Source organism: Littorina saxatilis, linkage group LG17, assembly GCF_037325665.1.
Source record: "Littorina saxatilis isolate snail1 linkage group LG17, US_GU_Lsax_2.0, whole genome shotgun sequence".
Classification (NCBI taxonomy): Eukaryota; Metazoa; Mollusca; class Gastropoda; order Littorinimorpha; family Littorinidae; genus Littorina; species Littorina saxatilis.
Genome location: NC_090261.1, coordinates 5,781,317 through 5,802,567, shown reverse-complemented (window position 1 = coordinate 5,802,567; position 21,251 = coordinate 5,781,317). Strand labels below are relative to the sequence as shown.

Below are 21,251 nucleotides of genomic sequence, written 5' to 3'. Positions count from 1 at the left end.
TTGGACGTGAATAGAAGAAGAACAATTAAAGACAGTTTATCACTGAAGACACCCTTGTTCATTTGAGGAAACTTGATATTTAAACTCAAATCCTGTGCAGAAACAGAATCTACCTGTTAATGAAAAGTGTAAATCGGGAAACTAATTTAAAAAACAACCCAGCCAACTGAATGATTGCATCTTGAAAGAAATGATAGCACTGTCTTGAACAGTACTTGCCATCTTTTTCAATTTGGGATGTGTTTATTTTCGTCATTTACGACAAATTCGCCATACAAATTGTATTTTTGCTATTGACAATCATTCCCGAAAACAAAGTTCATGCCTTCATTTTGTGAGAAATTGGTAATCTTCTCTCGTTACAGGAACATAGTTGAAAATCATCAACAGTTTATTAAAGATAACAATTTAAGGAAAATAATGGAATGCTGACGAATATGCAAGAATATCTTTTGTTACAAGTAAGTTATCGCATTCGTGTTTTTGTTGTTCTTCTTCTTCTGCGTTTCCGGTGTTTTTGTACGACTTGGATTGTCATAAATTCGGATAATTGTTGTCATGCATAAGCTTGCAGAGACGAACAGCCAAGAGAAGAAAGAGTCTGTACTTTTCAGATCGGTGGGCTCCGGGTTAGGAGTTTGAAAGTGGAAGATGGGTGGGATAGGAGGTCAGGAACGGTTTGCATTGTGTGCGTGTGTGCGAGTTACGGGGGGCTGTGGCAATAATCACTGAAAGTAAAGTACATGTAGTACCTTGGCCGGTCCATCAAATTGGAAGCACCGTACTTATGATAGTACACAGTGCCAAAATGTTAAAACCAAATCAAAGAACAATAGTCCAAAGGTCAAAGTTGTTTGTCAAAGTGAGAAAGAAAAGAGCAGGGTTGTTATGTATACCAAGGGGCTCTCTTCATTTTGTGCAGAGGTTCTCTTTGCTAGAGCAGTCTTATCATTCAATTTTAGGTAACTGTAATAGAGAGAGTTTAGTTCTGTTCTCCATGAAGGAAAACACGATATTTCTTCAATACAAATGGTCCAAATGAGTAATATATGTGCGTCTCCAGTACAAAATAAAAATACCATCAGTTTCATTTGTGTATGAAATCACAACATCGTCTCCTCAACTGTCCCAAACACTGATAGAACAAATTCATCAAACCATAAAATACATACATACACGATGGCTATATGAAACAATCCGATTCCAACCCAAACAATACCACAAAATCACATATTGTTCATGAGGTAGCGAAATTGCGTTTACAGTGTGAAAGAACCAAAAAGTCGCTCGGACATTCGAAAAACGCAAAGGCTGTTTACTGTTGGTTATATACATATTCAAATCAGGCAATGCTAATGCTACGCAGGTTATATACGCAGCAGTCAACTGGTCTTCAAAGAACTCGTAGGTTCGTGAAGTAAACTTGGCCAAAACATTATTGCAACACATTTCAAACCCAAATTAAAGCATTAATCCCTGTGTCATTTCATTAAAACTTTATATGCCACTTAAGGCCGTTCACTTAACCTTCAGGATCACCTATTGGATTAAATATTTCTTTTACAGGGATCACGTGACCGCCGCTCAAGTAAGGATACCCTCAAAATCGACCAGACAAAAACGGAAAGGGCGAATGAAAAATCAACACAAAATCACAATAGGCAAAACTTTGCAACTTTGACAAACGAGAAGAAAGTCATTAATGAAATGACACGGGAATTAATGCTTTAATAAAAATGGGTTTGAAATTTGTTGCAATAATTTTGTGGCCAAGTTTATGTCGAACAAGCAACACACAGAGAAATTCACTCGATGAAAGAAACACTATGAGGACCGAGTCACTGAGACGTACGAACTGAGATCGTAATAACAGTAGAACGGTGCAAAACGGCCAGTAATACTAGACTTGTCACAAAGAGAAGAACAATAGTTGGTTGTGTTAACAATGGAATAATAATAACGATCATAACGATTCGGCAGTGAGAAGTAATAATCATGAAAACACAAGTATATAAAATAACTGCTAACAAAGGTAATTATCCCAAAATTGAAATAGTTTTCGACAGATTAAGGACAAAATCAGGATAGTTCTTTCAACAACAGAATTACGTTAATCTCTTAAACAAAGGGGAAAACAATTCTGTAGCGAAAGTCATCTGTGCTTACAAAAGAAAACGAATAAACAAGGCATGGTATACAGATCGTAACTAAAATCTATGGCAAAAACAAAACAAAAACCCACAGGTTTCTCTTCAAGTCAACTTTCTCTTTTAGCGTAAATTTTTTTTTAAAAATCGGAAAATTGTAGAGGTGCAAGAAAAGGATGCAGCGATAGAATAATCTTGAAGGTACGTCCCCTCGTGCTCCTTATACTTACACAAACTGTAAACATTACGATTATTAAATCTGGAAATCGTTTCGTGCTCTTAGCATTATAAGGAGGCTTAAATTGCTGTTTTTGTATTATGGGCAAGGAAATCCCTCGAAAAGGATGCAGCGATAGAATAATCTTGAAGATACGTCCCCTCGTGCTCCTTATACTTACACAAACTGTAAACATTACGATTATTAAATCTGGAAATCGTTTTGTGCTCTTAGCATTATAAGGAGATCCCTCGATATATAGTTCGCTTACGATCGTGTGAAGTTAGCCGTTGCGACGGAACACGGAGAACAACATAATTCTAATCACCCCTTCTTTCTCTCTTCTAGGTGATTTGCCTTCAAAATGATCAATGGAAAATATACGTAGTGTTACTCTTTAAAGTCAGCAAAATCACATCACTTAATTTTAAAATTGAAATGCTCTCGCATAAACAGAAAGTAACTTGAAGATCATGCAGGTTGAAACGAAAGTTGAACGCGGCACTTTTAAATTATTATCTCGCGAGTAGAACAAAACTAGGCTACGTTTTTGTTACTATGATAACTTCAGATGAAAGCACTGAAAACTCGAACAAGAAACACTGTCATTGAAAAGGTCCTAACAAAACTATAGCGGATGAACTATTGACAACAACGAAGTGGCCATTTGACATCAGCAATTCAACAGTCAATACTCATTTAAGCATGAAACAAGGCAAGTCTCAGACAACACGGCACAACACACAAACAACACATGCATATGTTAAGCGTTCACACGCGTTCAGTGTATGGATGTGTTAGCGGGTTCTCGTTTGTGTGTGTGTGTGTGTGTGTGTGTGTGTTACCTTGAAATTTAGTGTTGTGAATTCCAAAAAAACATGTTTGTGGCCGCACGTTTTGGAAAGTTTTGCAGTTCTTAAAATAGCGCCGATGTTTTTCTTTCAAACCACATGTAAATAACACGCTTTTTTCAGCTCATTTCGTAAAACAAATACTATAGCAGTACAAAGTACTTTTTATGCTTTGTAGTCCACGTCACGCCAACTGATTGGCTAAGATTGCATCCGAAGTTGAGAACAACTTCCCTGAATTTATAACATTAAAGTTCAGGTTTTACCTCTCTGTGTGAGTGAGTGTGAGTGTGAGTGAGTGAGTGAGAATACATATATTATGCGAAAATTACAACGGGTCTATGCTTGCGAAAGCATACACTTCAAACATGTCTGCAGTTCAAGCAGGGTCAAAAGCAAAATCATAAAAGGGAATGGTGGCGGGGTCCAATATTTCGTGAGCGTTGAGATCTTCATCTACAAACTACATAAAAACTGTAAAATAAACAAAACACGGGTTTGCTCACATACTGCATGCAGATGAAAAGAACTTCAGCCAGCAATGAAAACTTACTTGGTCAACTGATTATAATTCAAAATTCACTCAAAAATGACATTCCTAATCTACTGAAGAAAACGCCCCAAAACCGAAGGTCATGCACACAAAATATAAAATCACCGTTACTGACAAAACGTTATTCCCCTGCACGCAAGTAAAACAATAGAAATAAACTTTGTTAAAAAGAAAGCCTTTCGGAAAAAATATCCTTGTTTCTTTTTACAAACTTTGGGCCTACATTTCTCCTCGCACTTCATGCATTTTATTTGAACATGTAGCGAGTGGAATATGATGGAAGCTGGGGTACAAATGGGAAAACGGGCAATGTGTTCAGAGCATGCACGACGTATCAACACGATGAGTAATACCACCTCGTACGATGGCCAAGAACACTGTTCCGTTTCATTTGGTATCAGACTAGTTATCACGATAACAGAAAACAAGGTAGATGCAGAATCGTAATTGTACTTGTCGCTCTCCAGGAGCGACTGAACTTGGTGGGTCCCCCGGCTGTTTCTTCTAACCTGTATCTCTTTCGTGGAAGTTTGCCATAGGCTGTGTGTCACGATTTCTCTGCACAAATTCGGCATTCTTCCATGTGTTTGAGGGTACAATACGCCACCAACGTACCTTCTACGCAAACTTGCCCCAAAGTATTTGGGCATAAAACAATAGATCATTGACAACCAAACTCCAGTGCAAAAGGAAGATGATTGTGTCTGTGAAAGTGGTGTGCAGGTGAAGGGTTACCGTGGTTACCGAAAACCCGATCTTGTTCACCCTCCGCTCACAACACACAACACTGACATCTTCCAGCGGTGAAGGTCGTAGGTCAAGAAACATGCCACTTCCGTTGACGCGCGTAATACTTCCAGTCCTGTCATTGGTGGAGGGTCGTTGTCAAGGCGGCGGCTGGGTGCACGTGTTCCCGTTGCTATGGCAAAGCTGCACGTGCTCGCTGAGGATCTGGAGCAGCTCGTCACGTTCTCGGTTCAGCTGCGAGATCTCGGACCGCAATGAGCTGTTGTCGCACTCCAAGCGCTGGGACTCCTGCAACGATAAAATGCTATTTAAAAGCCAATCAAAACAAAAAACAACAAGAAGAGCAAACGCTCGATCGAGTCACTTTCGCAGTTCTGAATATTATATGAGGCATCAGATGGACAGGAAGAAATTGCTATTCACAACACAATGAGTCACGTTCACATAAAATTTGAGCCCGGTCACTTTTATAGTTTCCGAGAAAAGCCCAACGTTAAGTTGTGTGTTGCCGAACAGAAAAGGCTAGTTATCTCCCTTGTTTTTCTGATAACGTTCGTAAAAGGCTACAGATGTAAATACTTTGATGTAAAGAATAATCCTACAAAGTTTCAATCACATCCGATGAACTTTGTCAAAGATATAAAATGTCTAATTTTTCCTTTGACGCTGACCTGTGACCTTGAAAAAGGTCAAAGGTCAACGAAACCATCGTTAAAGTGTAGAGGTCATTGGAGGTCACGACTAAACAAAATATGAGCCCGATCGCTTTGATAGTTTCCGAGAAAAGATATAAAATGTCTAATTTTTCCTTTGACGCTGACCTGTGACCTTGAAAAAGGTCAAAGGTCAACGAAACCATCGTTAAAGTGTAGAGGTCATTGGAGGTCACGACTAAACAAAATATGAGCCCGATCGCTTTGATAGTTTCCGAGAAAAGTCCAACGTTAAGGTGGTGTCTACGGACGGCCGGCCGGCCGGCCGGCCGGACAGACTAACACTGACCGATTACATAGAGTCACTTTTTCTCAAGTGACTCAAAAACCAGCCATGCAAATAATTAAAGGAAACTTCCCAGGGCTTGTGTATCAGGGAGGGGCTTCAAACATGAGGCAGGGGTACAAGAGCTGGCAAGGCTGTGGGTCTGGGGTGCCTTGACCCCATATGCTGTTGTAATGTAGCATTTGAAATGGGTAATTTTGAGAGAGAGAGCGAGAGCTCAGAGAGAGAGAGAGAGCTCAGAGAGAAAGAGAGGGAGAGAGAGAGCTGAGAGAGAGGGAGAGAGAGAGCTCAGAGAGAGAGAGAGAGCTCAGAGAGAGGGAGAGAGAGAGAGCTCAGAGGGAGAGAGAGAGCTGAGAGGGAGAGAGAGAGGGAGAGAGAGGGAGAGGGAGCTCAGAGGGAGAGAGAGGGAGAGGGAGCTCAGAGGGAGAGAGAGAGAGAGGGAGAGGGAGCTCAGAGGGAGAGAGAGAGAGAGAGCTCAGAGGGAGAGAGAGAGAGAGAGAGAGCTCAGAGGGAGAGAGAGAGCTCAGAAAGAGAGAGAGAGAGAGAGAGAGAGAGAGAGAGAGAGAGAGAGAGAGAGAGAGAGAGAGAATTGAATTGAACTTTATTTATCAAGGATTAAGATTTAAGGCTACGCCTTTTCTTACAATCTGTCCTTAAGAGAGAGAGAGAGAGAGAGAGCTCAGAGGGAGAGAGAGAGAGCTCAGAGGGAGAGAGAGAGAGCTCAGAGGGAGAGAGAGAGAGAGCTCAGAGGGAGAGAGAGAGCTCAGAGGGAGAGAGAGAGAGCTCAGAGGGAGAGAGAGAGCTCAGAGGGAGAGAGAGAGAGCTCAGAGGGAGAGAGAGAGAGAGCTCAAATGGAGAGAGAGAGAGCTCAGAGAGAGAGAGGGAGAGAGAGCTCAGAGAGAGAGAGGGAGAGGGAGAGAGAGAGCTCAGAGAGAGAGAGAGGGAGAGAGAGCTCAGAGGGAGAGAGAGGGAGAGAGAGAGAGGGAGAGAGAGCGAGGGAGAGAGAGAGAGGGAGAGAGAGCGAGGGAGAGAGAGAGGGAGAGAGAGCGAGGGAGAGAGAGGGAGAGAGAGCGAGGGAGAGAGAGAGAGAGAGAGAGAGAGAGAGAGAGAGAGAGACCACTGCTTTGGCATTTTCAGAGACGCCTTTGACGCTTTGACATTTTTTTGAATAAACACAAAGGTTTATTTCAAAAGGGGTTGGTTTGGGTAAAGGGTACTGCTTTGCGATACATTTAAAACAATGCACAATAATCATCGTTTTCAGAGAGAGAGAGAGAGAGATATATTTCTACGCTGCTTTCTTAGTGATTTCCTTCATCGATTTTTGATTAGTAGCACAAACGCGTTTTCTTTAGTATCCTGCTTTGCCACTCGTCCTCCCAGGAGGAGCATCCGGGGAAGTGACAGTACTATGTGCGATGCGATACCCTCCCCCTTCTACCATACTTAGTAGCCTAGCCAGTAGTCGTTGGTGGTGACCAAGCGATTCAAGATGGCGGCTGACTAAAGGCAAGCCCCTGCCATCGATCGGCGATCAGTCGTACCAGTGTCGTAGAGAACGGAAGAAAGAGGACCACTTATGGCACCAAAGGACACACCCCCTCCCCGCATGAAAAACAGGCCGCCTCGCCAGTAGCAGTCCAGCCTTGGGTACCGTTTTGTCAGTGCTGACCGGAGTCGTTGGTTCAGGTGTTTTTTTAGGTCATGGTATGGAAAACTGTCTGCTTTGGACATTTTCTGCGTGCTACTGCTAGTGTATTACTTCGATTACATTACAAAACGACATTCGTAGCGATGTGAATTTGTGTCTGTAAAATAAAGCATTGTGGATCGGGGGCATATGAAACTTGACACGCCTGTACTTTTACTAATATTGCGACAATAACCTGTTCCATCAATCCGTTGGTATAATGTAGATGTTTTCGGTTCTTAAGTATAATCTTCAAAGAGGGTTCAGTGGTTTTGAGGATTGGTTGGAAGCTGAGCTAGGTTAGGCTATTGTACTGTGATATCCTCAAGGTGTAGAACTTTTACATTTAGTCAAGTTTTGACTAAATGGTTTTTTGTTGTTGTTGTTGTTTTTTCCTTTTATTGTTACATGTTTGTCTACCATAATTTACCATTATTATTTTGACATTATTTCAAACTTGTTATATTAAAATCGTCCGCCAAATTTCATTTGCTTTTAAGAGTACGCTCATAAGCTTAGCTTGTTGTGCTCCATGTTCCTAATTTCATGTATGCGGCAATAGTACCAATGACATTTATTGAATAAACTTGTTTAAACCAAGGTGTAGAATGCTCCATAATCTTTTGAAGCGACCAACCACTGCGTACTACCCTAATGATACTTTGAGGCACAGCAGTTGTTCCAGTACAACGAGAAAGAAACAGGCAATCACTTGATGCTGCAATATTGTGCCTGAGAGAGAGAGAGAGATATTGTTATTGTGGCCAGCTGTAATTCTGACACCAACCCCCTCCCCTCCCCTCAAGAAATACAAAAGATGTGGTTAGAAAAAAAGTCCAGTAGATTCGGGGCAGTATCCTTCATTTTTTTCTTATGGACTAAAGCCTAAAAGTAGGAATTCAAGATGGCCGCTGACTATAGCAACAGTCTCGGTCGATAACGATCACTTGTGAGCCGACGACCTTCGAGTCACACCCCCCGCCCCCCCCCCCCCCCTCTCACGTTGGTACTATTGCACTCTTTGCTGCATCTCCTTGAGTCGCGAGGTTCGTGTTGCACAACCAAACTCAGACATTGCTGTGTGCTGACTGTATTGCAGACTTTGCGGGTATTTGGTTTTGGGTGGTTTTGTTAATGCGTGTGTGTTGCTTTCTTGTCGACCGTGCATAGTTGATACTTTGACAATATGTTGTGATGTACTTGCGATACCATGCACATAATTTGTTTGTACACACGCACACACAAGCGCACACACAAATAAACTTGCTTCAGTATCCAGACACTCTCTCTCACACACAAACTGGATGCGTACGTGTTTTTCAGTGCAAATTGCAGTAGTATTTATCACGCAGTCAGTCGAGATGAAGGACATAAGATCTATTTTAATAAAATGGACCAGTATATCTGTGGCGAACCCGTTTGGTGCGTGTTGTGTTGAAGAGGACATCTCTGTAAATGTTTCGCACGAAACTCGCATTATCTGTATTAGAGTTTGACCCAAAACAATGATAATACAATTTTTTGACGGAAATGGAAACAGAAAAATTCTCGTTGGTCGCCAAATATCGACCAACTACAAGACTCCCCCCTCTCATTGTGCATAAGAAGCAGGCAACCAACGGCCATTGATCTACCGGCTACCTATCACCTCTCCAGTCTCGCTGCTCTTGTTTTTTGGGGTCACCCTTTCCTTTTTGGGATCCGCTCTCAGACGTGCTGCTGGTGGCTTTCCAGTAAAGGAATCGACTGGTCGCTGGGGACCGTGTTTTTTTTGGGTTTCGCGTGCATCTATTGGTAGTTTCAGTACTTAGTTTGGTACTAGCGGCGATTCTTAGCGGGGGGAGAGAGCATGCATAAGCAAGAGAATAGCACTTTTGTCTTGCTCCTGCATGCTCTCTTTACCCTGCCCCCCCCCCCCCCCCCCCCCCCATCCCAACTCAAATACAAGATCAGGAAAGAGGGGGGTGGGGTGGGGGTGGGAGAGAATGCAGAAGCAAGAGAAAAGCACATTTCTCTCGCTTCTGTTTGCTCTCTCAACACACACACCCCCCCCCCCCCCCCCAGTTTCAACTCAAATACAGGAATGGGGGGGGGGGGGGAAGAATCATGCAGGAGCAAGAAAAAAGTACTTTTCTCTCGCTCCTGCATGCTCTCTCTACATCCCCGACTCCCATCCCAACTCAACTACAAGATCAGATTAGGGGGGGGGGGGGGCAGAAAAGATAGCATGCAGAAACAAGAGAGAATCATTAGTCTCTCGCTCCTGCATCCCTCCCCCAACTCATAAACAGGAATCGGGGAGAAGCATGCAGGAGCAAGAATAAAGTACTTTTCTCTCGCTCCTGCATGCTTTCTCCAACCCCCCCCCCCCTCCCGTTTCAACCCAAATACAAGATCAGGAAGGGGAATGGGGGGGGGGGGGGAGCACGCAGAAGCAAGAGTAAAGCACATTTCTCTCGCTCCTGAATGCTCCTCCCAACTCAAATACAAGATCGGGGGGGTGGGGGAGCATGCAGAAGCAAGAGAAAAGCACATTTTTCTTGCTCCTGCATGCTCTCTCTACACCCCCCCCCCCTCTTAACTCAAATACAAGATTAGGATAGGTGGGGGGGGGGGGGAAGAGAGCATGCAGAAACGCTCCTGCATACTCCCCCACCCCCCTCCCAACTCAAAAAGATCAGGATAGGCCCGGGGGTGGGGTGGGGGTTTGGCGAGAGCATACAGAAGCAAGCATGCTTTATTCACCCCCCACAAATACAGGAATGGGAGGGGGGAGCATGCAGGAGCAAGAGAGAAGCACATTTCCTGCATGCTCTCTTCACCCCCACCCCCCCCCTACCCCCATCTTTGCTCTATTTCTCCCTGAAAGATTGTGTCAGGAAGAGAGAATTTCGTCTTCTTTGCTCTTGCTTTCTCTCTTCTCTCCTCAAAAATCAAACAGAGAAAGGGGGGGGGGGGGGGGGAAGAAGCATACAGGAGCGAGAGAAAACTACTTCTTCCACAAGTATGCATGCTCTCCTCCCCCCCCCCCCTTTCCCCCCAAATATACAGTTCGGAAAGGTTGTGAGAGAGAGAGAGCTAGAGAGAGAGAGAGCTGGGGAGAGAGAGTGAGAATAAGAGATAGCGAGAAATAGATAAGTACAGAGAGAGAGGTAGGGAGAGAGAAGGAGAGAGACAGAGAGGTAGGGAGAGAGAATGAGAGAGACAGAGAGTGGGAGAGAGAGGAAAAGAGAGAGCCCAAATGTTCACTTTCACTATTTCTACAGATTTTCCAGCGACTGATTTCAATGACACCGACTGACAGCCTTCGGAACGAGGACGACCCGCGTTGGAACGAGTCTTGAGGCGAGAGGAAACCCCAAGGGTAGCAAGAGAGTTGTCTTAAACACTGTGGGGAAACTGGACATGATTTTGCATAACAGACTTCTATTGCAATTGCAAAGTGCAAACCAAAAAGCATTCAGCTTAACCTACATGATCTGTTGAAAGTCAAAACAATGACGGTACTGCAAAAACATCAGAGGTATAAAAGATGACTGTCAGAGAGAAGTGAAATGTCCTGACCGCAAGGGAGTTTAAGAATAAAAGAAACTGAAAGTGTTTAGCGTTTTTAGTTGTGTGTGTGTGTGTGTGTGTGTGTGTGTGTGTGTGTGTGTGTGTGTGTGTGTGGGTGTGTGTGTGTGTGTGTGTGTGTGTGTGTGTGTGTGTGTGTGGTGTGTGTGAGAGAGAGAGAGAGATTGAGAAAAAAGGTAACATGTGCAGAAGGGGAACAAAATACATATACCACCAAAAAAGGAAAGCAAGGGCGTTACTCGGTGGCAAAGAGAGAGAGAGGGAGAGAACTGAATCTCAAACGAGACAGAATTGCAACTAGGAAAGTACAGAGAGGTCAATGGAAAAGGGTATTTCTTTCAAAGCAACGTGAAATCACACACAGATTAAAATACAAATGGATACTTTCCCACAAACACACAGAAACAAAATTACAGACGCACAAATAAGAGCTGACAGGAAAGCATGCACACACGAACGAGCTCTCACACTATGCTTCGCTTATCGCAACATTTTCCCCGCTTTCAAAACATAAAAACTCAGTTGTGAAAATGTCCTGCTAAAACCGTCGTACGTGACAGAACAAACAGACACGTGCTGCATAATAAGGTCGTAAGATGTATAAGTTGGATAAGTGTGCTAGGAAATAATAAAGTTCTCTTGTCATGACAGACAGACAGAGAATAAGATACTTGCTAAATAAATTGGTCAATACTAACAAACAAATTGGAAAAGTGTGATAACTGAAGTTCCCTTGCAATGACAGCCAGACAGACGAGCACGCAGACAGGCAGAATGAGACAAACATGCCAACATACAGACGAGATAGCGTATTATATTAGACCTGCTTCGGAATGAAAAGAAGAGGTTGTGCTGGGTGCACGTGTCACTAAATCACCCCCTTTCCTGACCCCACACACCGTAAACAACGCGTTCCCCAACACCAAATAATTCCTTTTTGCAATTGACTTTGATAGGATCTGCAAAGAGCACTGCACAATCGCACAAAAAGCGAGACGAGAACGAAGACTGTGAGGAAGACTGCGTTCAATTTAGTCGGTCGTCGTTTCAGTCTCTCGAGGGGAGAAATAGTTCTATTCCACTGTGACAAGAAACAAGGATGTTTACGACGAAACAGCGAGAAACAGAATGAAACACCATAAACAACTAAAAGCCCGATGGGGGATTCATCCAGAACACCAATAAACCTGCAAAATGGAATACTGTCTTCGATGTTATCTTCAAAATGGTATTGCAGACTATCCAACTACGTGAAGGACTTGGCAAAGACTACACTATCTAATACACTATCTAGAGGTTGTTCTCGTGTGAGACAGAATAGCACAGTGGTTAGTGCTCTCGCCTGTCACGCTTGCGGACCAGGTTCGATCCCCAGGCGAGGCGTGTAAAAACACCCGACTTTTCCGTGTTCACGATACAGAAAATAAGGGACTAATTTCTAATGGCAACGTCATAAAAAATGAAAGGTTTAACATTTTTTTCTAATATAAAAATTTAAAAAAGTTTTTAAAAAAGCGAAGATGCTCTCTTGGGCCCTCCACAAATTATTTTATCATGCATAATTCTTATTTATGAAGTCCCGCCCTTGGTATTCACTGAAGAGCTCAGAAAAACCCCACTGAATGTGCATAAACACAGAGGGAATATTGGCAACTATGGAAAACACAATGGAAATAACCACACATGTGTGCTGAATTGCAAACATATCAAATAAATGCATGTACATGTGTGTCAATTAAATGCGGGCGCATCATTTTTGGAGTAAGCATATCATGTCTTGAAAGCGATTTCTATGCGGCACATTAATTTTCTTGCACAGGCTAAAGAGGAGTGAGACACTTCACAAACACTATGCTTCATCGAAACGCTCTTCTCTCGTGAGACAGACTAGCCTAGTGGTTAGTGCACCTGCCTCTCACGAAGGCAAGCCGGGTTCGACACCCCGTCGGGGCATAATACTTGACTTTTCCGAGGTAACCTGGCGGAAAAAGGGATAAAGAGAGGTAGTGGTAGAGAGTTTTGTAACTATCAATAAAGAAATTTAAAAAAAAAATTAATAATCGGCGTGGTTATTTCCCTTTTTTCTCCATAGTTGCCAATATTTCATCGGTGTTTATACTCATCTAGTATTTTTATTTTTTTAGCTCTTGTCTGCAATACCGACGGCATTGCTTTCACGCTGTTATACATTTTTTTGAACCAAATATATATATTTTTGTAAACACACACAAAAAAACAACCATACAGTAAAACAACAACAAACAGGTCAAGCAAGAAATAATTATAATTCTTCACTGAGAATTCAACTTCACCATTTCTTCCCAAGCTTTCGGCATAGGAACGAAAGAAGTAACAGATACTTTTCTGCGGTCAAGAAAAGACAAGGAAAGAAAGATGGCGTACGATGCCAAAGGACCAAAGCCCGGCAGACAGGTCGATGCAGTATCGGTGAAAGTACCGCAGTACCTAGGCCACTCCCCTTTCTCCTGCATAAATCACTGCACCACCAAAAGACATTTCCGCTCTACCTCTATCCTGGGCGACTGCAAAGCGCCCTACGGCTTGTCACATCTCCCTCCCCCACGCCCTCTCTGTCGGTCTCTCTCTCTATGTGTCTACCCCCCCCCCCCCCCAATCTCCCCCTCTCTCTATCTGTGTTGGTGTTTTTCTGTCTGTCTCTGTCTTTGTGTATCTCTGTGTGTCTCTCTCCCCCTGGCTCTCCCTCTCTCCCCCCTCTCTCTGTCTTTCGATCCCCCATCTCTCTGTATTCCTCTCTCTCATGAAAAAGCTTGAAATAAACTTCTCAAAAGGCATTCTCCCTCTCTTGAAGTAACTATTAACTATTCTAGCACAGTTTACAGATCCACAGACAGACAGACATACAGACAGAGAGACAGACAGAGACAGACAGGAACACGTGACACACCTGATACTGTTTATAACGTTCTAATCCGAATGTGCAAAACTTGCATGCCAAAAGACTATTCATACATTCAAGCTCAATTCACCAGAGTCAAACCTGAAATAATAATACATTTTTAAATCATCGCTCTATCTTAGGTTGTCCTACTTTCCAATATGGAATGAGAAGAGAGTATCAGTGCAGAAGGGAGAAGGGACAAGTCGCGTAAGGCGAAAATATAACATTTAGTCAAGTAGCTGTCGAACTCACAGAATGAAACTGAACGCAATGCCATTTTTCAGCAAGACCGTATACTCGTAGCATCGTCAGTCCACCGCTCATGGCAAAGGCAGTGAAATTGACAAGAAGAGCGGGGTATTAGTTGCGCTAAGAAGGATAGCACGCTTTTCTGTACCTCTCTTTGTTTTAACTTTCTGAGCGTGTTTTTAATCCAAACATATCATATCTATATGTTTTTGGAATCAGGAACCGACAAGGAATAAGATGAAAGTGTTTTTAAATTGATTTCGACAATTTAATTTTGATAATAATTTTTATATATTTAATTTTCAGAGCTTGTTTTTAATCCAAATATAACATATTTATATGTTTTTGGAATCAGAAAATGATGGAGAATAAGATGAACGTAAATGTGGATCGTTTTATAAATTTTTATTTTTTTTTTACAATTTTCAGATTTTTAATGACCAAAGTCATTAATTAATTTTTAAGCCACCAAGCTGAAATGCAATACCGAAGTCCGGGCTTTGTCGAAGATTACTTGACCAAAATTTCAACCAATTTGGTTGAAAAATGAGGGCGTGACAGTGCCGCCTCAACTTTCACGAAAAGCCGGATATGACGTCATCAAAGACATTTATCAAAAAAATGAAAAAAACGTTCGGGGATTTCATACCCAGGAACTCTCATGTCAAATTTCATAAAGCGGATTGGTCCAGTAGTTTAGTCTGAATCGCTCTACACACACACACAGACAGACACACACACGCACGCACATACACCACGACCCTCGTCTCGATTCCCCCCTCTACGTTAAAACATTTAGTCAAAACTTGACTAAATGTAAAAAGGCGGGAAAACAACACGAACTGACCCTACTGTGCGGCTACCATAGAGAAAAGTCCCTGCTACCCCCTCCTCCCTCACACACACACCTCAGGTCAGCCAACCCTATTTCCTGCATAAAAAATGACTGCACCATCGGAATTGATTCTCTGGCTATGACGACCTTAGGAGAGCTAGACTGGAGGCACGTGGAAGCTGTCATCCTGTCCTGGGCATGGGACATGCACACACAGCTATCATGGGGACATGCACACACAGCTATCATGGGGACATGCACACACAGCTATCATGGGGACATGCACACACAGCTATGTACCAGCGTACTGACGTTGGTGAGTACATACAGACACACCGTTCAGAGTGAGCGAGAGAGAGAGAGAGAGAGAGAGAGAGAGAGAGAGAGAGAGAGAGAGAGAGAGAGAGAGAGAGAGAGAGAGAGGAGAGAGAGAGAGAGAGGGAGAGAGAGAGAGGGAGAGAGAGAGAGAGAGAGAGGGGGGAGAGAGAGGGAGAGGGGAGAGAGGGGAGAGAGAGGAGAGAGAGGAGAGAGAGACAGAGAGAGAGAGACAGAGAGAGAGAGACAGAGAGAGAGAGAGACAGAGAGAGAGACAGAGAGAGAGAGAGAGAAAGGCGGTTGGGGGAGGGGGTGTTTTCACAAAAGTCAGAAAAAAATCTCGGACTCTCTACAGTATAATGTCTAACTCCAGAAAAATGCAGTACACATGTGTGCTCATAGACAGACCCACAGATCGTGCACACAGAAAGAGAGAGAGAGAGAGGGGGGGGGGGATATTATAGCAACAAGAACACAGGATGAGATATAGAACTCTATTTCTTCAATAAATTAATTTATCCTATTTATTATTATTAAGCTGCGACAAATGCACACACACATACACTTCTATTTCACTCAAATGACCAAAGAATGATTCCATACAAATCAATGACTTACAACACGTAACTGCTCCATTCAAATTGTGTGCATTGTCTTGCAATATTTCAATCCCTTCACATTTTACCTTTCACCTTTGAATTTAAAGAAACAAACAAACCACCAGAACATCAAACACAGACAGAAAAGAACTCAGTTGAAGACTGTCCGCAGAACCGGATGCTGGTGCTAAAAGTAGGTCAAGAATGGTGCAAGCAAGCCTGGCAAGCTCGCTGCTATCAGGTGCTGAGCTGAGCGCAACTTGGTACCAAGGACACTTTCCCTTTTCAGTTTCTGCACTGAGAGAAAAAAAGTGACTGCACCAGTGAAATTGATTTCCGCACTAATACCACCCTGGGCTCCGGGAATGAGACTAGCGAGAGTCTGGAGGACCATGCACGGTGTCATCCATTCCTTGGCCAACGTGGCGGCTTGGGGCCGGAGAGGGAGGAAGTGAAATGTGTGTTTTGTCACAGAAATAGAGGGGGGGGGGGGGGAGGGGGGACGAGGTCAAAGATAGAGCGACAGGCACGGAGACTATATGTGGGACCTTGCGAAGTGCACCCCCCTCCCCCTCCCCCTGCCCCGAATTCGTGCAGCAGCAGCAGTACCCTTGTCTCCTGCGAGGCCTGTCCTAGGTCTTCTGGTTGTTGGTGCAAGACACACCACGCTGCTCCTCCCCTTTCCCCTGCACTTTTTTCCCTGCATTGACCTAGGTGTCGCCGTTTTTTGGTGCAGTAACCCCTTCCCACACCCCGCCCCCCCCCCCCCCCCCCACCACCACAACACTCAGTCCTGCACTAACATCGTCTTCGGTAGGGTATTTTGACGTAAAAAAAAAAAAAGAGAGAAGAAAACATAAAAGCTAGTCCCTGACTCCACAGTACTCATACTGGCTCTTTTCTTTGACTCCTAATGCAAAAAAAACACTTGCCCGTCTCTCTCCTGCCCCCCCCCCAACCCCCCCCCACCCCCACCCCCACCCCCTGCCACTTGTGGCTAAAATAGGTCGCCGACAGCGACGACTGAGAACGGTGACTGACCGACCAAGGGATGGAATCGTGCAGCCGGTGCGTGCACCATTTTTATGGGGGCGAGGACGCCCCCATTCTATACGGATAGTTTAGAGGTTGACCATGGGCAGCGCCATTTTGTTGTGAAATACGTCATCAGTTTGTGTACACAGGAAGTTGTGACATCCGTCACCTATGGGAGGGGTGACGTCAAAATTGTTCATCTGTAGAAAGTTGTGAAATCCGTCACCCTATGGGAGGGGTGACGTCAAAATTGGTCATCACAGAGTTTGTGTAACACAGGAAGTTGTGAAATACGTCACCCTATGGGAGGGGTGACGTCAAAATTGTTCAACAAAAACATGATAAGTCGCATTGTGCAGGGTCAACTGCAACAAACTCAAACCGAGCCATTCATTCCTAGCTGTATTTGAGTGACTTATATACCCGACATTTTTATTTCTTATTTTTAGCACAGGTGTAGGAAAAATCATGAACCAAAATGTTATTTATTTTCTAATTTAACATTTTTTTACAAATATGACCATGGTCTTTTAAACATACAGTGACATTAAACATTGTTATGTTAAAAAAAAGAAAAAAGAAAAAAAGCTTTTGTGCACAAATCAGAAAATACATTGTACATTTTACCTACAGGCCAAACAGTGTCTGTTGGCGGCAAAGGGCCCAGCAAGTTGCTATTTTTAGATCGATTAAAAGTTGTCAAGAACAGGCGCTTACATTTGGATGTGTCCACTGATAGTAGGTTTGGTTGTGATCAATCAGAATGATGTAGGAATAAAAATGTATGACAGTTTGGTATGATGACATGTAATTCAAATATGCTGAAATGTAATATTATACATGATATAATATTATTATGGCTGTTGCCATGACCATGAACCCCAAGAAAGGTTTAATGTCATGTAAAATCAAAATACCAAAATCAAGCACCTACTAATCTGGTCTTGGACCAAATATGGATGGACACGCAACTCGCTCAGCCAGCCAGCGCTGCGAGACTTACAGCGGCCAACTTCGCCGCGGCGCGCTCATTGGCTCAGCATTGAACTTGCGTGAAGGCCGATGCGCGTAGATTCCCAGAATGTTTACTTTCGGTTAGATTCTTCGACAGCATTCGCAGATGTGACTGCCGTTACAGAGGTGAGTAAAACTGACCATCGAAAGGAAAATAAGATTCATATTGGTAATACTAATAACATACTTGCACAAGCATGTATCTACCAAAACTGTATGGGAGCACATAGTTGGAAAGGCGTGGTGAAGCGATCAAATCGAATCGTCCGTCAGCACGCGGTGTTCTTCTGGAAAAGACCGAAACGACATGTGACGTCAGTCGTTCAGCCCGCGAGCGGTGGGATTGGGGGGGGGGGGGGGGGGGGGGGGTTCACATGGTTTGTTTGTTTCAGAACCACACCCATATACACACATTTCACATGTAAACCATTTGTCCGCCCCCTGTCGATATTTATCGACTAAGTTCCTTGTTAGTCTTTGGAGTGACTGAAACCCTGCAGCTAGAGGTCCTTTTGCTCCCCACAGACAGCGACGAAAGCTCTCAGATTTAAAGCCGTTGGTGACTAAAACATACAACGGCAACTGAGTATCGTGACCATGGCCGGCTGATAATTATGCTTGCTGTATCATCATCATCATCGTCATCGTCGTCATCGTCGTCATCGTCATCGTCGTCATCGTCATCGTTAATGTCATTGTCATTGAGAAAGCAAAAGGAGCGGAAAGGCCCTAACGACTTAGAACGATACGAAGATACAAAAATACAATAACGCACATTATTTTCTTATGTTCAAGGACAACTATTTTGGAGGAGACAAATAAACCGTCACTTTGATGAATTAAAACCGGATGAATGGAGTGTCGATTACGGTAATTTTCAGAAACTTCATTATTTGCTACAAAAATCCGCCACACATTTTCCATTCAGTGCGTGTAGCCAACACAAGTTTGAAGCCCGTCGCTGAAAGCTGGTTTGAATGTGAAAGAGGGTGATAAATGCGTCTATCACTCGGCCCGATTATTAATCACTTTGGCCCAGGGATGATATCACTCATTATTTTCGCCCGAGCCGCTCTTTGAATAGGTTTTCATCAACTGCACCGCACCATGACGCAATGTCCCCGATGAAGCAAAGTGTCAAAAGAAGACAGATCAAGCGAAATGATTCTCAAGTTGCGGGGAAGAGCATCGTTTTCTCATCAGCGTCAGTTTTGCACTTCCCTCGCAGCCTCCCCCTTCTCCTCCCATTTCCCCCCATTGGTCCACTATGCCAGCAACTTATGATTGCACACGTTCTGCTGCATCGCACAAAGAGAAGTTTTAACAAGAAAGGAAGGAATGAAAGACGAAATTATGGACAAAAACTGATTCAAAACTGGTTACTTTTTTTTTTTTTAAGAAACGGACAGATTATTGTAACAAATTAGTACCAAATCCAAATGAAATCTGAAATAAGAACAGAACACACCAGTAAATCAATTCCATTATTACAAAGAACCCCAGGAGAGAGAGAGAGAGAGAGAGAGAGAGAGAGAGAGAGAGAGAGAGAGAGAGAGAGTATCTACAGAAGGATAGAGGTTTTAGGCATACTGTTGTCTTACAAAAAGATCCCTTTACATCCACAAAATACTCGTACTCAAGTACAGCAATACATCACTGAAACAATGAAAATCACCTCCTCATATCGCAACCATACACAACAACAAAATGAACAAAGAATGAACAACGAAACATTTCACAAGGAAACGAAACGATTGAGGGCAAGTCGGAGAAAAAGACACAAGGGGAGTGTGAAACATAAACCGAAGCGTATTCAAGAAAGAAGAAAAGTAACCAATAAATAAATGAATGGAGAAAAAAAGATAAATAAATGACATACACAATAAGAATAAATAACAAAAATAATATATAATTAAAAATACGTTTAAAAAAAAAGTTAAAAAAAAAATATGCAAAGTATGCTCTGTGTGCCCTCACATTACTGAGTCTGACAACTCCCTTACCCGACGTTTTAAAGCCCCGCTATACGCTTCAACAACATTCGCGAATACCCCCTCAAACTGAAACAAAACATAATAAAGAGAACAACACTTACACATGAATTGGGAGAGAAAAACTGAAAATAAAATAAAATGTAAAAGGCAAGGCAGGGGCAAGAAATGAAAGATGTGACAATAATTGCAGACATCCATCGAACACTCACCTCCGTCAAAACTTTGCCTCGCTCTTTTTTCTTCCTTCGAAACTTCTGCGCTGCTCGTCGGTTCTGTTCCCTTCGTCGGTTCAGCTTCTCCACTTCCTCAGGGCGGGGCTGGAAGAAAAATAAAAAGGAGTAAGTCAATTGTGACTTCGTGGTTGATTTTTTAAATGTATTTGTTTGTTTTTTTGTTCGGTAGCCAGTGGGTACACATACAGCTCTCTGTGTGTGTGTGTGTGTGGTGTGTGTGTGTGTGTGTGTGTGTGTGTGTGTGTGTGTGTGTGTGTGTGTGTGTGGTGTGTGTGTGTGTGTGTGTTACATTTACGTATATTACGTGTACTATATTCATCTGCCCATTTCATACAATTATATTATTTTTTCCCCTCGTTGAAATGATGTACATATCAAACTGTCATCACGTGCTATTGTATGAACACACGTGGGGGTTAGGGGGAGGGGGCGATAATGAGCAGTTTATAAAGTATCAATCAGATCAGTTCTGCCGGAATCGTATTCCGTTGGCTTCAGAAATCGACACGGCATGAAGATTCAATTTCCCTTGGCTATTGCAATTCCCACCCTCAATATCTATTTTGATCCAAGATTCTAACAACACCTGCGGACTGTCAATCAAAATAAAACTACTTTAAAAACTTCATTTGTTCTTTTAAAGGATATAAATCAAATTAAACAAACAAAACAAAACAAAAGACTGACTCCTACGTGTGTTGCCAATAGACGATTTTGGGAAATAACTCTGTCGGGTTTCTATGCGTTGTGGAAGAGTGATCTTTTCTTGCCGCACCTCGTACAAACGTTGGAAGGTCCAATCACTAGCGACGGTGAAAGAAACACGTGCGTGTTTCCACGTGTTTCCACGTGTTTCTGTCACATCCCACAACCCATATAAACCCGACGGAATTATTTTCGGAATTTGTCTATTTAAGTTATGTTTCTTTTTCTTCTGACCAAACAATATAAATCTCCCAACTTATCGCCAATAAAATCATTTTTTCTGACCCAAGGGTGTGTGTGTTGGGGGGGAGAGAGAGAGAGGGGGGGGGGGGAGAGAGAGGGGGAGAGAGAGAGAGAGAGAGAGAGAGAGAGAGAGGGGGGGGGAGCGGTTCCAGCTTAGCCACAGGACAGCACCATGGAGCAGCAGTGTTAAAATTGGGCTGGCGGTGTGTGCGGTGACAGTGCCGGAAGGTGTTTTGTGAAATCGATGCATCGTTCTCCTGCACTGCTGCAACTGCCATTTGTTTGCTCAGACAGTCTCAAAGACTTTTCCGGATGACCTACTTTTCCGCACA

At 43.2% G+C, this 21,251-nt stretch overlaps 1 long non-coding RNA gene across 1 annotated transcript; it reads right to left on the bottom strand.

The window, feature by feature from the left end:
• Positions 1-523: 523 nt before the first annotated feature.
• Positions 524-20,057, bottom strand: LOC138953755 (uncharacterized). The gene is made up of 2 exons (XR_011451604.1): positions 19,948-20,057; positions 524-4,803 (listed from the first exon to the last, which is right to left on the bottom strand). It is a non-coding gene; the product is annotated as an uncharacterized lncRNA (long non-coding RNA).
• Between the last annotated feature and the right edge of the window lie 1,194 nt (positions 20,058-21,251).